At 35.7% G+C, this 18,231-nt stretch overlaps 1 pseudogene; it reads right to left on the bottom strand.

The window, feature by feature from the left end:
• Window positions 1–130: 130 nt before the first annotated feature.
• LOC110328412 lies at window positions 131–427 on the bottom strand (annotated as a pseudogene).
• Window positions 428–18,231: the final 17,804 nt, after the last annotated feature.

Raw genomic sequence — 18,231 nt, forward strand, 5'->3', positions numbered from 1 at the left:
TTCTCTCTCTCTTTCTGTTTCTCTTTCTTTCTTTCTTTCTTTCTTTCTTTCTTTCTTTCTTTCTTTCTTTCTTTCTTTCTTTCTTTCTTTCTTTCAACCAGAACATTTATTTTATGACTGATTGAAATCCTCATGATGAACTGCATGCTGCAACAGCTGCCCTCTTGGGTATAAGTGTTTTTCCTTCACGATATCCATGTCTAAGTCTGCGATAGATGATCTTTAGGTGCTTCATCTTCGCAGTCCCGGTAGTGTTTCATCTCTTAGCCTTGGCCCTCCAGTTATACTTTCCTCTTACACTTGGTAGGGAGGCATATTTGCCACGGGTCAACTTCTGAATGTGGTAGGACTTGGTGCCACAGTGGTGGCACAGCGTGTACATCTTATTGTGGTTCTTCTCAAAGGATAACATTCCTTTTGTTACCATACTTCTACCAGCAAGGCCAAAGAGACCAGAAGAGATCCATCTTCATTTCAGTTGTGTGCACATTAATGTTTCTTTTTGTTGAATTACTTCTTCAAATCCTGAAGCATCTTCCTTATTTCCTAATTTTCTTGACCTCACTTAAGCACTTATTGTTATCCTCTTGGACTTCAGTGATGTGTTTGTATTTCACTTTCAATTTCTTGAATTCTTTGATAAAGTTTGATTGTCTTGGGCTCATACAGATCGACTTCACATCTGTAAAGCTAGTGTGTTTGATGTGACATTTGCTGTTTGGGTATTCATGTTGCCTTAATGTAATAATCTGGCTTTTTATAGATTGGGTCAGTGAAGCTGGAAGATGAGCTATTTAATTGAACCAGGTAAAGATGGCTTCCAATATGGATTGGAATTCCAATATGGGTATGAACATATGTGTATGGAGGTAGTCACAGAACAGTTATAAGATATGGAATGGAATACGAAAGGTAAGAAGTGACTTACCTGTCAAAGGTGGCTCACAAAGAGGAATTACAGGAACTGTAGGTCTGAAACTAGGCTTGTGGGTTTGCGGGTTTGCAAAACAGAACTTCTCTTTTTGAACTGCTTTCATTGTATTTTAAAGAATCTGGCAGAGTATATTTTCAAATTCATTCAGTGGTTTAATCTGAATTCTCTTCCGACCTTCTTTACCAGCCCATTCCTCACTCAACACAGAACTGTTTAATCCTCTCCTCTCAATTCATATATTATATATTTTCTTTTGCTGTTGAAATCTAGCTTCATTACTTTGCACTAGCAGATATGACATAGAAACCATTTCACTTCTTATATTTATTAAAATATATTTTAACGTCTACAATAACCTGAAAAAATATCTTTTAAAAAGCCTAACCAAAATAGTGAATGAAACAATGAACACTTTAAGACACAGAAAAACAAACAAACAAAAAGCCCTGCTCAATTGTTAGGATTAATTCTGTAAAAATAGCCATAAGAAATCTATAGATTCAATTCCAATCCCCATAAAATTCCAATGTAAATCTTTATAGATATTGAAAAGAATTATAATCCTAACTTTTATATAGGAGTAAAAAAGACCTAGGAAAACCACAGCAGGTCTAACCAATATAAGAACTGCTGATGGTTCATTAGCGCAAACTTCAAAATTTTCTACAGAATTACAGTAATAACAACAGCATGGTCCTGGCATAAAAATATTCATTGGTCAATGAAATAGATTTGAAGATCTACATATAAACACACATTCCTACAGATACCCTATTTTTGACAAATAGGTCAATAATACACATTCATGGAAAGACTCATCATCTTCAATACATAGTGCTCATCAAATTGAGTAGCTTCTTGTAGAAGAATAAACTCAGTCTTCATCTTTTACCCTTCATGAAACTCAACTACAAATTGATTGAGGACCTTATCACAAGACATGGCATGCAGATAGTTACTGATGGGAAAGTCAAAGATAGACTTGAACCTGTTAACATTAGAAAGCTCTTTCTGAAGAGGACTCCCAATAGTGCAGATTTATACTAACAATTAATAAATGGAACATCATGAAGTGAAAATGTTTCTGAATAGCCAAGGACACTATTATTTGAATGAAGACATCCTATAGAATGGGAAAAATACCCTTTTCAGCTGTACTTTTGACAGAGGACTAATATCTAGAATATTCAAAGAACAAAAACACCAAACATCAAGGAATAAAATGACTTTTTTTTTTTTAAAAGAGGGGGGGAATAAAACTAACCGAAACATCTCAAAAAGTGAAATATAAGTCGCTGAGAAACATTTTAAAAAATATTTCCATCAAGGAAATGGAAGTTGATTTCATATTACCCTAGTCAGAATAGATAATATTTTCAAAATAAAACAAAACAAAAACTGACAACAAAGGGAACATTTCTTGTGGGAGTAAACTGCTAGTGAGTGTGCAAATTTCTACTGTGGCAACCAGTATAGAGTAGTTCTCAACCTGTGGGTCATGACCACTTTGAAAAATTGAGAAACCCTTTCACGGGGGTCTCCTAGAACCATTAGAAAGCACAGATATTTACATTGTGATTCATAACAGTAGCAAAATTACAGTCCTGAAGTAGCAATACAAATAATTTCACAGTTGAGGGTCACCACAATATAAGGAACTATATTAAAGGGTCACAGCATTAAGAAGGTTAAGAACCACTGGGATAGAGGTTTATCAAAAGTTATAAATATCTACCATATGATACAACTTCCAGGCATATACCCAAATAATTTTATATCTCACTCTAGAGATACCTGCCTATCCACGTTCATTCCTACTATTGTTTACAATAGCTAGAAAATAGAAACAACTTAGATGTCTTACAACTGATGACTGGTTATGAAAATGCAATACATTTACATATGACATATTATTCAGCTATAAAGAAAAACAAAAATTATGAAAGTCACAGATAAATAGATGGAGCTGGAAACAATCAGAGTGAGCTAATGCAGACCCAGGAAGACAAAGGTGATATGTTTCTTTTTCTTGTGGATGTTAGCTTTGAATCTTGACTCTTCAGATATGTATCGTTCATTTAGAATAATACAGAGGTCATGGTATTAGTGAAGGACAAAAGTGGGGAGATTTTCAAGAGAGGGGTGATAGAATGCACTAGAATGTACTAGAATGGGTTAAAGAGAACAGAAATGATTAATTATGGTGGGGAATGGGAGGGTAGGGTGAGAAAAGGGAATACGAGGAGGGATCAGTCATACTAAAGACCTTTCAGAATCTCTCTCTCTCTCTCTCTCTCTCTCTCTCTCTCACACACACACACACACACACACACACACACACACACACACACACACACACACACACAGTTAAAATGGAGTTATCCTAATGGGATGACAATGCCTCTAATAGACAGCAGCAGAGGCTAACAAATAAAAGCATAGTTCTAGGAATGGGTTACATATTTTGGATCTTTTGGTGGGTTAGATTCTTAGATCCCCATATATTAAAGCTATTGCCAGTATTCTTGCTTACCCTCTGGAACATGAAAGTAAGAGAAGACATCACATGCTTGAGTTATAGACCTTGAAGGCATCAAGGTAATACTAACCTACACACTACTGGGTATCTTTCAGAATGCAGGCATCTACTATTCATACTACCAGAGGTGTAAAGTATCATCAGTCTTTGCTAGTTTTAAACCCTTTGAACTACAGTAGTGACTGGCCTGGGAAGACCTGCAACTCCTACACCAATGGCATGGACATCAATGGACGCCAACCAACTTTTCTTTAGAATTAGGTCCTCATTACAAGATAAAGCCCATATCTGGCACTAATATTATCAGGGGGCCTAAGGGAGAATATACAACTATTATTTTGCTGAAGGGACATAGTTTGACTCCTACTGATTTATTGCTTTTATTGATAGACTAATGCATTTTTCATCCCTCATCAGAGACATTTCTATTTGCAGGAAATGGCGATTAACACAGAGAAGCACAATTGGTCAAAATTCAGGGAATAAAACAGTAGGATGCTCAGTCTACAATAGGACATATATTCCACTTCCCTTATACCAAAGATTATGGAAGAGACAGAAGGAGTTAAGAGACAAAGGCACTTAGTTGATGATTACAAAACAAAGCAAATAAACCCGTGTCTTCTAGACACAACAGGATATCTGCACACACGAATTCATAGCAGTTGTGACAGCATGTGCACATTACGTGTTAGCTCAACATGGAGTGGTAAAGTGGTAAAGTCTCACTTAACAGTTGAGGAGCTGTTGACAAGTGGTAGCCACTTGGAGGAGAGGGTCAGTTTTCTTTAAAATGCAGCCTCTGTTAAAGTCAGCCTTGTACTGCTGGAAGGTCATACATTCAAGAACACATAAGAAAATCAAATTGGACTTGAAGGCTATAAAAGGAACAGAAATACAAAGTTGGGTGGGTAGGAAAAGGGTTAGATGTTTGAAGGACTCTAGGGAGTGGACCGAATACATCAAAACACATTGTACAGTACATGAACTGCTGAGATGTATTCTGCAGTGTTTAGATAAAGTAGTTTGTAGATGTCTATTAAAGCCATTTGATATATAACATCATTAGAATCTGAATCTAATGTTTCCTTATTGTGTTTTGTGTGTGTGTGTGTGAAATAACACACTATTATGTATTTTATCTTCACACACAGAATTTGTATTATAAAACTTATATACACGTTTAGAATTGTAATAGTCTCTTGGTGAATTGTTCATTTAATATGCAGTGGTGATCTCTTCTCACTAATTTTGGTTCAAGATTTATTTTGCCAGAAATTAGAATTGCTATGCCTACTTGCTGTCAATTTCCATTAACTTGGATTAACTTTTCTCAGCCTTTTACCCTAAGGCTGTGTTTGTATTTACAAATGAGATGGTTTTACTTTCTCATATGCTACAAATAGATATGTCCTTGGGGTTGTGTTGAGTTTTGTTTTTAATCTAATATGCTAGTCTGTGTCTTTTTACTGGGGGATTGAGACAGAATTCAGGGTTATTATTGGAATGTCTATATTAATTCTTGTTATTTCGTTGTTTTTGTCAGGTTTGCTATTTGCCTAATCTTCATATGCTTGTTTACTATGTTAGTGAAGTGTATTTCCTGGCCTCATGGATGTATTTATCCTTCTCTCCAGTTCATAAGATTTCTTCAAGTACCTTCTGAAGTACTGGTGTAGTGGTTATGAATCCCTTTGGTTTGCACTTAGCATGAAAAGTTTTTTCTTGTCCTTCAATTATTAAGGACAGCTTTATTTGGAAGATTTTTTCCAAATACAAGAAATTCTTTTCCCAAACACAAGCTTATCTTTTTTTTTATGACAATCTTATTTTTAACCGATTATTATTCTTTATTATAAATTTGGAGATTTTTAAGGGCAGATTATTCTTTTGATTCGGGAATTTAGAAAAATGAAGTATTTCTGAAGAAAATGGCATATTTTTATTAGTAGTGCTGATTGAAGATTTATCACGTCGTAGTCCATTTATGCTGTTTGTATTTCTATATCTGAATATTTTGCAAGCTGTTAACACAGAGAGTTCATGTTCATGCATGTTCATGATCAGGTGAAAACAAGGTATATTCTCAACTAAAATGCTCTGAATATACAGACTCTAGTGCATGGGTTTCTATACCTTCTGTGTCCTTGTTAACATTCATCTTCTTGTTCTGTCTAAATCTGAGATAAATGAGCTCAGCTTGCCTGGATTTAGGATCTATTTATTCTTTCATCTCATAGTCTCTGCTCTATAAAAGTTGCTACTGGTATTTGGTGAATAGGTACTAATATCTTCACTGTGAATTGTAGTCTTTCTCACCATAGAGTGTCCTATTTTATATTGTTTAATTCTGGCCTGAATTTAACCTTGTTTGAGATCAAAATCCTGGCCCCTGATTTCTTCTTACTTGCCCTTGCTTAGTATATTTTTGTTCATTCTTTCATCTTTTACCCTTTTCAGTTCACTTTAGATATGCCTTTTGCATAGATCATAATGTTAAATTTTGCTTTCTTAACCATCTGGATGTCTCTTTACTATGTCAGCTAAGTTTGCTAATATATATTCACAGAATTAGTGCATTTGGTCTTGATCTTATAATAAGAACACATTTCATGATATTATTCCCAATCGTTGATCTTTGCTCCCCTCTTTTGCCCTTGTATTTCTCTTATTACTTGGGAAGATGATCTCTTTATGATGGTTATTTTTATACTAATAACTTTTTTACAATACTTTAACTTTGCTTTAGTAGTTTTCTCTGATTATGAGGGTAAATAAATAGCCTACTTTGCTTATTCGTAATAAGTATAATTTTAGTGTTGATATTTGTAAATTAAAATGTATTTGATCTTCAAGCTATTCATTAATCTATTTAAATATCTTTCATTTCCAACACCAGTGATTCAGTTAGCAAGTATATGTTGTTCCCATTTTCTCTAAGCTTTTCCCTGTTTTCACATTTTGTTGTGTTAATTGTGCGACATCAGAGTCTATAATGTGAGAACTGAGTTTGGCCATCCTTGCCACCATCATTCAGGCATTAGATACACATAAATACATAACTACTCCAGAAATCACAGTTTGACGAAATTCTCTCTGAGATAATTTTGAGGAAACGTTCATGGACATGATTTTTTTCATAAGTTTGATCTTCGTAGCATTTATAACAAAAGGCTTTCACTAAGTATAAAAACCTTGATTTTTTTCCAGGACTTCAGCAATGTTGCTTTTGCTGTTTTACAGTTTAAAAATTTGTTGAGAATTTTGAGAAGATTTTTTAAAAAAAATCTCATTTTCTTAGTTAATTTATGTATGTGTACACTGATGAGAGAAGTAGCAGTGGGGGTATAATTCTGATTTCCAAAACCAAATATTCCTATTTCATGTCTGAATATATTCTGATTTCATGACAAATGGAGTCATCTTTAAATGAAATAAATTCTATTTGCTTCTTCTCAAATTGTAGTTTTAAATAATATTTTGTTTTATTGTTCAATTTCACTAACAACTATTAAATGCATAATTCATTACCTTCACTAGTTTTCTTGACAATTTTAATATTCTCCTAGAATATTGTTTAAGTGAGGTTAGCTTCTCTTTTGTTTTGTTTATTAGCTATTTGATCTACTCTGATGGCACTTCACTGTCAGTGTCACTCATTTAAGTTGTGTTCTTGAATTTTTTTCAATTCAGTTTTGGCATTTGTTCAGTGTCAGGATAAGCATGCTTAAGATTTTATTAGACATGTATTCTAAGCTGACATAGAAATAAGGAATAGAAAGTAATGCTTTCAATTTCTATGTTTTCAACTGAGGAAAACCAAAACAAATAAATAAAAAACCCAGGTAAATAACTTCCTTCTCATTAGCCTGCCTGTCAGGTGCGTCTCCTCTCTGGAGGTATGCTCTTATGCCCAGGTATTCTATAATGCCAATCACATATTCTAAGGTTTCTATTGCTGTAATAAAACACTATTAACAAACCAACTTAGGGGAGAAAGGGTCAAATTCAAAGTCACACTCTATTACTAAGGGATGTCAGGGAAGGAACTTAAAGCAGGACTTAGAGGCAGAAAGTAAAGCAGAGACTATGGAGAGATATTTCTTATTAGCTTGCTCCCCATGGCTTGCTCAGCTTACTTTGTCTGTTTGAGACAAGGTATCTCTACGTCACCATTTAGTGCTACCTGACTTCTCTATGTAGATCAGGTTGAGTTCAGTTCCAATTCCAAGAGATCCATTTGCCTCTTTTCTTGTATTAAAGACCTCTGTTACTATGCCCAGCCAACTCGCTTTCTTATCCCAGTCAGGACCTCTTGACAAGGGGCGGGACTGTCCTCATTGAACTGGGCATATCATATCAATCTTGTGATTGCTGTTTTCCTTTTTATAAAACTAATTTAGCTGGAAAGTGTGTTGAAGCTTAAATCACCAGTTATTTGCCAGTCTTTAAAACAAGTAATTAAATTACAAGGTGCAATTGTATAAGGGCAAGTTAGCATCTTTACAAGGGTCAGGGGTTGTGATTATCCCAGATATGGAGAAAAACAGAAAATTAAATAAATAAGAGTCAAAAAGGAATAAATATCAAAACTGGTGAGATAGGAACACTGTCTTGTTTAGAACTAAGTTTCAAAATTAACACATTGCCAGTGAATCTGCTGCAGTATATACTTCGGTTAAAACTTTAAAAATTATATCCCAAATACTTCGTCCCTCCTTAGAATGGGGAACGAAATACACATGGAAGGAGTTACAGAGACAAAGGTTGGAGCTGACACAAAAAGATAGACCATCCAGAGACTGCCCCACCTGGGGATCCATCCCATAATCAGCCACCAAATGCAGATACTATTGCATATACCAGCAAGATTTTGCTGAAGGGACCCTGATATAGCTGTCTCTTTTGAGGTTATGCCAGTGCCTGGCAAATACAGAAGTGGATGCTCACAGTCATCTATTGGATGGAACACGGGGTCCCCAATGGAGGAGCTAGAGAAAGTACCCAAGGAGCTGAAGGGGTCGGCAACCCTATAGGTGGAACAACAATATGAACTAACCAGTATCCCCAGAGCTCATGTTTCTAGCTGCATATGTAGCAGAAGATGGCCTAATTGGCCATCATTGGGAAGAGAGGCCCCTTGGTCTTGCAAACTTTATATGCCCCAGTACAGGGGAACGCCAGGGCCAAGAAGTGGAAGTGGAGGGGGTAGGAGGGAGCAGGGCAGGGGGAGGTTATAGGGGACTTTTGGGATAGCATTTGAAATGTAAATGAAGAAAATATCTGATAAAAAGTTGGAAAAAATTATATCCTAGAAGGTAACTGTGAATCAGGGTAGCATGGTGCCCACAATTTCAGCATCACTTTAGTCAGCAGAGATTAATTTTCCAGACCAGTGGTTGGAACACACAAGTTACCTTCATGGGTAAAGATTATTCTCATCCTAACCTTTGTAACATAGTAAAGGAATATTGCTTCCATTGTATATGACATTAATTTTCCTCCTTTAAGGATGAGAAATAACTGAGAGGAAACACATAAAGAAAGGGACACTTATTCTGACTCCTATGTACCAGAACTTTATATTTGAAGGGAAATTTCTATGTTTCCATCAATACCCAGTTGTAGTAGTATAGTTCTTCTCTAGGAAATACATGGAACATATCACATGGCAGTGGGGACAAACATGGAACAGTTTGAGCGTAGCTACCCATTTTGATGTACAGTACCCGAGATAAGTAAGCAAGGCTACAGTGGGAGACAACAGTAGACATAGGACTTAGCAACAAGGGACTTAAGGAATACTGTTCCTAAAATAAGCAAGCTAATGCAATCAAGCAACAAGTGAATGCACAGAAAGAAACTGTATATAGTATATAATTTTTAGATCCCTACCAAGGAGGGCAATGATACGTTGTATCAATGAAGATGTCAGAAATCTTACATCTTTAGCATTCCAAAATTTGAATGACATAAAATATCATCTGGGGCTCATTTTTATCTCTTCTTGTCTCTTAGGTAATCGGTTTTATAAGCTGACGATAGGACAGATGTCTATCAAAGTACTTGGATGGATAGAGAAATGTACCCAGCATGTACATGTGCTGCTGATTTGGGAGCATTTGGAGGAAATTGGTGGGAGAAATGTCAGAATCTATACCCAACATGCCCGACAATCTATACCCAATAAATCTCACCAACATGAACTACCTAATTAAGACCTGAACAAGAATGATATCAATGACATACTAATATGTAACAGGGAAATCTCATAAAGCCTGAACTCTAAACAAAGAACAAGCAGCAAAGTGATGCTGAAATCAGGAGAAATAGTCCTTCCCAGGGAAGAACACACCAATGGGCTATCCAATGCTACTTGGGCAGCCATGGAAACATATATACAAGTAACATTATTCAGACTTAGCAAGTGTGTGTGTGTGTGTGTGTGAGTGTGTGTGTGTATTTGAAAGAGAGCAGGAGTGGGGGTTAATGGGAGGGTTGAGAAAGAGAAATTATATAATCATATTACAATCTCAAAGGCAGAGTTAACTTCCATGGAAGAAATTTTCAGAGTATAGGTAAAACAGAGAGAGAAACTCCTGATAGCCTTCAATAACTTGATAGTAAGACCATATTGATGAAGATATGATATACTTGAGTCATAGAATGAGGAGATATCAAGCTCATACAGATCTAGAAGCTTCATCTCTACTGGTAGCTTCCATAATCTTGGAAATGCTATGCATGCTGCCAGAACAAACAAGTAGTCACAAATCTTACCCAACAGTGAATCTTGAGAGCTACAGTACCAACCACTCTGAGAATACATGTCCACTAGCATAATAGTGACACGAATGTTATAAGAATAACCAAACATTTGCTGATTGGATTTGAAGACCAAGCCACAAGATCAAACCCATGTCTGGCACTATTATTAGAGCTAAGGACTTGTGACTAGATAGTCCATAAGTCCTAGAGGAGAGTCAAGCATTTCTTATCTGATCAATCTTATTTCCGTTTTCAAGTATTGTTTTTTACTACTTTGCAAAAAGTAAATCTATAGCATTTACATGGTAAGAGGTGGAAATGGGAGTTACTAAGAATTTCTGCAGCCCTAAGGTGGATATTTCGTAAGATCTGATTTCCCTAGCTCTAATACTGATTTTCCTTGTGCCCATCATCATTTTGGAATCCATGGGGAGTCTGTTAAAGATTGTCTAACATTTTCAGATCTCCTCAAAAATATCTATTCAGTAGAAGCATCTTGGTCCCTTAAGAATGTTCACTCTTAGTGTTCTTTCATACTTGGCTTTGAAATATTGTTTGAGTATAAAACTTCACCTACCATGCATGTACTGCTTGGTTTAGGTCATTCTAGTGATCTAGCCTTGCCCATCTCTCTCCTGAAGTTCTTTCACAGTAATACCTTATGAAGTTATAAGTATTATTATTTTAAAGAGTTTAATACATATCTGTAGAGCATTAATCAACTAAAGATTCAAATAATGAAACTGATGTTATATATTTTCATCACAGTAATATATTAGCTATTATGACACATTGTAGTATTTCTGTCCTTCAAATTACCAAGTAGACAAACAGTTCTTCATGTTCAAGGACAACTTCATTCATAAGAGCTTTATTCAAGCATCTTGAATTTTTAACAAGATAATTACATCAATGGATTTACTTTCCCAGAACTGTTATATATTGGTATCTAATCAGATAAGTTAAAATAATCTCTGCCTTAAGGTTGGATGGACTAGTAGGAACAATGTTCTGATATTTGTTTAAACTCCTGGAAACCTTGGCCTATTAGATATCATCATGTTTGTGTTATTTTTCCTAATACTGATTATTCCGATTTCTCCTCACTATCATCAAATTCTGTTCATTAATTATCATTTCATTTTGATATTAAACTTAAGCAGCAGACATGCTATCTGACATTTTTCCTACATCGAAGCTTACTTGCTAATGTCACCTAAATGGAGATTGAAATTATCAGCAAAAGAAAAGCAGGTGAAAAACAGACCAGATGTTGATAATTATATAAGAAGCACTAATTAACACTATCTAATTGAAGCAAGTTTGTCTTTGTTAATGTCACTTGTAAACTATCACACTCCAACCTGAAGAAATAACCTGTTCTTGGAGGTGTTTGTGTTTGTCATGAAAAGCCATTGACGGTTCTGAACATTTCTGAGCAGAATTTCCCATAGAAAAGACAAAAGGTACTGTACTTTCATTTCCAGTCAGACTTTTCACTCTTACTTATATTGTTCCTTTTTCAATTATTTAAATGCGTCAGAGTGTTATCTAAACAACAAATAAATAAGCAGAAGAGCTTCCACTAATTCATGTTACCTTAAAAGTCCAAATAATTTTACATTTTTATTATATAATATTAATGATTCAAGTAAGGTGCATGAATCTGTCTGCTTTTAGTACAGAATACACTGAGTCTTATCATTCAGCCATAAATATTCCAGCTTTAAAAGGCAATCAGCAATGCTTAAATATGTAGAGAAAAAAAATGTCTGTTTTCTTTCTCTGCTCTTAAAAGCCTGACAAAATGAATAAAAGAACTAAAAATAGAATATGTTCCATTATTCCATCTTTTAAAAGTGGAACATGATGGTTCTCTCTCTCTCTCTCTCTCTCTCTCTCACACACACACACACACACACACACACACACACACAAAGCAAACCTATTAGATGATATAGAATTTTAATAAGTTGTTTTTTAAATGTTCTAGCTGATAGTGAGATGATTATGGATGGCTATACTGAAAATAAAATATAATACCAAAATATAACATTGTACAAACAACTCCTACAAAGCAGATTCTTCAGAAAAAAAACTCAGCATGTCATTTTACTCCTCCCCCAAGTAAGGTCATAAAAAATTCTAACCAATTTGATATATATATATATATATATATATATATATATATATATATACATACATAAAACAGTAAAATGTACACTTTAAGTTTTCTATATTGTGAGTCACAGCAATTAATTTAGAAATTCTAGCAAACGTGAATACTAAAGTTTTTTTTTTTTTAATTTTAACTTGTGGAGTAACAAGAAGATCATAAAGCCTATAAAAATTACACATTTCATATTTATTCTACCATAAGATAAGCCTTCTGAAGCCATATTTAAAAGATCAATGAGCTTTGCAGTTCTTGCTACAGAAGAGCAGCTTGCACTCTGCCTTGGACTGGTGAGTTTATGGTAGCCACCTTTTCCTCACCATCTCTTCACTCACCACACTTGTGCTGCATCATGGCCAGTTGGGCTCCTCTGACCATCATTTAGCCCATTCTATTTCTATTCTCTTGGAACTAGCTTTACATGGGCATTACTCACCAGTGGTCTCCACCCTAGCTATAGTTACACTCCTCTTACACTAGTTCAACCTAAGTTAGTCTAGATTTCCAAATCACACACCCAACCAACGAAAGAAGTCCACATGTCCAGGTCACATGTCAACAAATACAAATGGTATAAAAAGCCAAGGCAATGTGTCTATCCTCAAAGCTTCTAGTCTTACAGAAAGACTTCTCAAAGAACCCAAGGAAACAGAATTTGAAAAAGCAGTAATAAACTTTTTCAAAGAACAAAAGAACTCAATGAACTTAAAACAGGATAATAATTGTCCTAGTGATGTCAAAACAAACACAAATATATGGCTGTCTGAAATGACAAAGATAATTCAGGATTTGAAGTCTGAGATTAATGAAAAGATAGAAGTATTCAAAAGAATTCAAGAAAATACAAAAACTCACTAATCTGAACATTTGGAAATTTAGAACTTGGAAGAGAACCTATAAACATCTCTTGACCAAATCAACACAATCTTTTACTAAAGTGTAAATATTTATCCTTGCGCTCCATTAAGTATAGCTCTCACCCTTCATCAAAGAGCTACAATAGATCACATAGCTTGCATAAAAACACAGTTTAGCTAACCAATTAAACGGAAATGAAGATAAATATGTAAGTTCAGGCAGATAAAAATGTCCTGATTGCTGTCAAAGAGGCCAAAAATACACAATGAAAAAATGACAGCAACGTCAAGAAATTGTGCTGGTCAAACTGAATAGCTACATGTAGAAGGATGAAACTGCATCTATATTGCTTACTCTGCACAAAACTCAACTACAGATGGATCGAAAACCTCGACATGAAGTCTGATACCCTGAATCTGGTAGAGGACACAATACAGAATATTTTTGAACTCAGTGATGTGGGGAAAGACCTTGTAAGCAAGATCTAGACAGGCATTACCACCGGCATTGAATTAAAAGGACTTTGTTGAACTTAAATGTTTCAGTAAAGTAAAGAACATTATTAGAGTGAAGATATATCCTAGAGTAGGAATATATGAGATATGTAAAAGTATAATAGCTAGAATATACCTACCCACACTCCCACAAATCAAAAATCAAACCAATGGAACTAAACTCAGTTTTCAAAAGATGAACACAAACAGCAAGACATAGTTTTAAAACTACTTTGATGTTCCATCTTATCCAAGTCATAATGCCCGAGATTAGGAGAAGCAAATGATAGCAGTCTGGAGAGAATCTTAGAAATTAGCAACAGTTTTTTGCTGATGTGACAGCATACTGGTTCAGACACAAAGGAAACAAATGATAGAGTTTCCTCAAAAATGCTAAAATTAGATCTACCCCAACATTTATCTATACTGCTCTTGGGTACACTTCCAAGGGAGAGTTAGCTCACTACAGAGAGACTTTCCCTCTTCTGCTCACTTATATGTTATTCAAAATAATGGAAACAACCTACATATTCATAACTGAGGAATAGATAATGAAAATGGAGTACACTTATTCAATGGATTATTATTCAGCTCTTAAATTATGAGCTGGGCAGTGGTGGCGCACACCTTTAATTCCAGCACTTGGGAGGCAGAGGAAGGTGGATTTCTGAGTTCGAGGCCAGCCTGGTCTACAGAGTGAGTTCCAGGACAGCCAGGGCTATACAGAGAAACCCTGTCTCAAAACAAACAAACAAACAAAAAACAACAACAACCCCCCCAAAACAAAACAAAAAAACAAACAAATTATGAAATTTTTAGATAAAGGGATAGAACTGGAAATAATTGTCCTGAATGAGATAACCCAGGTTCAGAAAGATAAGTGTGGTACGTTTTCTCTAATATGTAGATGTTAGCTTTTGAAGCTTCAGGGATGAGTGGATCATTTGGAGTGCTCATGGGGGTTAAGCAAACTGTAAAAGGTAAGAGGTGATTTTTCAAGGAAGTTGAAATAAGATATAATATTATAAATACATGAAATGAAATGGAGAGTAAGGATTAAACAGAGTGAGGGATGTTAGATTAAGGTAGAGAAGAAAATGAGGAGAGTGATGACAAACAATAAAAGCCATATGGGAACCTATTCAAATATGTACATATCCATACTTTAAAATGTAAATTGAGTTACTCTATAACGGGGTAAAATATCTCAAGTAGATATAATACAATACGAAATAAATTCCTGATTGGTATACCTGCTTTTTAGTTTGTGGGCAATGGAATTTCATAGACTTCCCCCTAATCACATTCCAACACTAGTGTTCTGGATTGCTTTCTAGAATTTGTTAGCAAGACTCTAGTGCTTGAGATACCATATACTTGAATCATAGGACATGGAGAGATCTAGCTGGTCTTCAACTGGAAGTTTAACCTCTACCAGCTAGTTTCATAGTGATGAAAGATATGGATCTTACCCAAAAAAGAAAAGTTATCAACTTTACCAAGTTGTGAGCCCCATAAGCTGTTAATTAACCTGCCTTGGAAGATGTATCTGCTGGCACAGTAGTGGCATGGAATGTTATGAGAGTTAACCACATTTATTTATTTATTTTTTTTAAAAAGTGAGATTGAATCTATACTTGACACTCAAAAGAGAATAATGTCCCGAGGCTAGAAAGGTCATTGGCCCGAGGAAAACACCCACTGTAACCTGTGTAGCTTAGGGATTGACCTAACTGGGTAATAAAACAAGGAAACAACAGACAAACATATAGAAGTTGGAATTTGGTGGGTCATATGCTGTGATGGAGATGTAGCTGGAGAGGTTCAGAGACTCAGTTCATTTATTATGTCCAGTATGAATGAAGAGGAAGCAGTTAGCTAATCTCAGTAGGAAGTTTCTTTAGGGGAGCAGTCTCAGGTTGTAGTCACCCTATTGTGGAAGATGGAGCTGGGAGTTTCTGTATTTAATGTTAATATCCAAGACCAGGAAGTTGCAGTTAATATTTCTTGCACATACCTGTTTTAAAGGCCAATTATCCTCCATCATCTCTATTTAGACCGAGAGAAAGCCTGGCCATTTCTCTGGTCTAAGGCATTGGGATCCTTGCCATGGCCCTGATCATATCAGCAAAACATATTCACTCAGAATTTCATCTGCTCCCCATAAAGCCTACTACTATTATTTTGTAAATGAGCATAGCATTAAAACAACTTCTCATGACTTATTGCTGTTTCCATAGATCAGTGCATCTTTCAATCCTTATCAGAAAAACAGTAGATGGTAATGAACACAGAGATCTATAACTCATCAGCAATATGTAGAGAGTAAGAGAATTCAGAGAGTATGGTAGTTTGAATTTAAATGAACCTCATAGGCTCCTATGTTTTAATACTTGGTCCCCAGTTGGTAAAACTGTCTGGGAGGGATTAAGAGCCATGGCCTCCCTCCCTCGGGGGGGGGGAAGGGTCACTTGATCTTTCAAAAGGCAGCATCAATCTCAGTTCTCTCTGTCTCTCTCTGTCTCTGTCTCTCTCTTTTTCTTTCTCCCCCACTCCCTCTGCATGGTGGTTGTATCTCAAGATATAAGGTCTCATCTACTTCTCCGGTCTCATGCCTGCCTGCTGCCATGCTATATTTGCTATATTTGGTTACAGACTCACCTTCTGAAACTATTAGCCCAAAATAAACTTCATTCCATAAGTTGCCTTGGTCATAGTATCTAGTCACAATTGAGAAGCAACTAAGACAGGGGGCTAAGCCCTTGAATGGGCATTTATTTCATACCTCTTTCCTCAAGACTAACTTATCTATGCTTAAAGAGGATAGAAAATCTGTAAGAACCAGAGGTGATAGATGACTTGAAGAAAAACCATTGTTTTCAAGATGCAATAAACAATGCACATATGAACTCACAGTGTTTGTGATAGCATGCACAAAGCTATTTTAAGACAGAGAAGAAAAAAAAAGATCATGGAAGACAGGAAATGGGCATAAAATCCCACCCCTAACTGAGGAGATATAGTCATTTGATTACTGCTAGGNAGAAGGAAAGTCAGTTGGTTTTTGTTGTTGCTTGTTTTCTTTTTATGGTTTGTTGTTTGTTTTGTTTTGCTTTTTACTGCTGTGGCACCAGGTATGTAGACCACACTCCAAGTAAGGATCCAGGACCAGGAGTAGTTGGCAAGCATAGACTGAACTCGGTGAAGAGACAGGGTTTGGGGCAAAGAGAAGAGGAGAAGAAAGGGTAAGGAGAAGACAGGAGAGGAAAGGAGAGGAAAAGAGGAAAGGAGAGGGGAGGAGTAGACAGGGAAGGGGAAGAGAGTGGAGGAGAGGACAGGAGAGGGGAGGAGTAGAGAGGAGAGGACTGGGAAAGGATATGGAGAGCATAGTTGAAGAAAGGAGTGGGGAGGACTGGAGAGGGAAGGGTAGTGCAAAGGAGTAGGGGCTGGGAGGGAAGAGGAAAGGAATAGGGATGGGGAAAGAAGGGGAAGGGGAGAGGAATGAAGAAGGGAGAGGAAAGGGGTGGGGAGGAGAGAGGAGGTAGGAAGGGAGAAGAGAAGGTATGGTGAGTACAAGAGAGGAGAGGGGAGGGGAGGGAAGTGGAGAGAAGAGAGGAAGGGAGGGAGGAAGAATATAAAGTTGGTTGAATACAGAGGAGTTAGGAGAGTGGGGTAAATATGAACAAATTCTCAAAGAATTAATAAAAACATTAAAAATATTTATCATTTATGTCTTATATTAAAATCTCAATTAATCTTGGAATAAAATAATTGTATAAAACCAAAAATTTAAAATTTAAAGCTGAACAGCTTTTCAATGAAAAGATTAGACTATTTGTTTGCATAAACAATTATAATAGACAATAAAAGCATAGAAATTATAGTGTTAAATAAGATAATGTAGAAAAAGAATTTAAATATCAAAACATACTTTCAGCTATTTAAGGACATAATGTCTGGCTATGAAATTGGGTAGAAGGAAAAAATAACATTTTACTGTCAGTGTGAATATAAAGATTTTATGCTCTTGTCATTTTACATGTTAAAGCAGTGATTTTACTTGAGTATACTAACATTGGTAGCTATTCTAAGCAAGTAGTTAGATGAATGTAGGAAATATATGTGTGAGGTACTTTTGAATATACTCACACACACATATATATGTGTATATATATATATATATATATATATATATATATATACAGACACACATAGACACACATATATACACACACATGTATATATACATATATATGTTTATATATACACACACATATATATCCCTCTCCCTCTATTCCCCTCTCTCCCCTCTCTCTCTTGTTGTGTGTGTGTGTGTGTGTGTGTGTGTGTGTGCATGTTGCATATGAAAGAAGAAAAGTGCTATGGGAAGAAACGAAGAAATATTAAAGCAGATAGGAAGAGAAGAAAGGAGAAAGTAATGAAATATATGTGATATGGAAAA

Source organism: Mus pahari, chromosome 10 (assembly GCF_900095145.1).
Source record: "Mus pahari chromosome 10, PAHARI_EIJ_v1.1, whole genome shotgun sequence".
Taxonomy (NCBI): domain Eukaryota; kingdom Metazoa; phylum Chordata; class Mammalia; order Rodentia; family Muridae; genus Mus; species Mus pahari.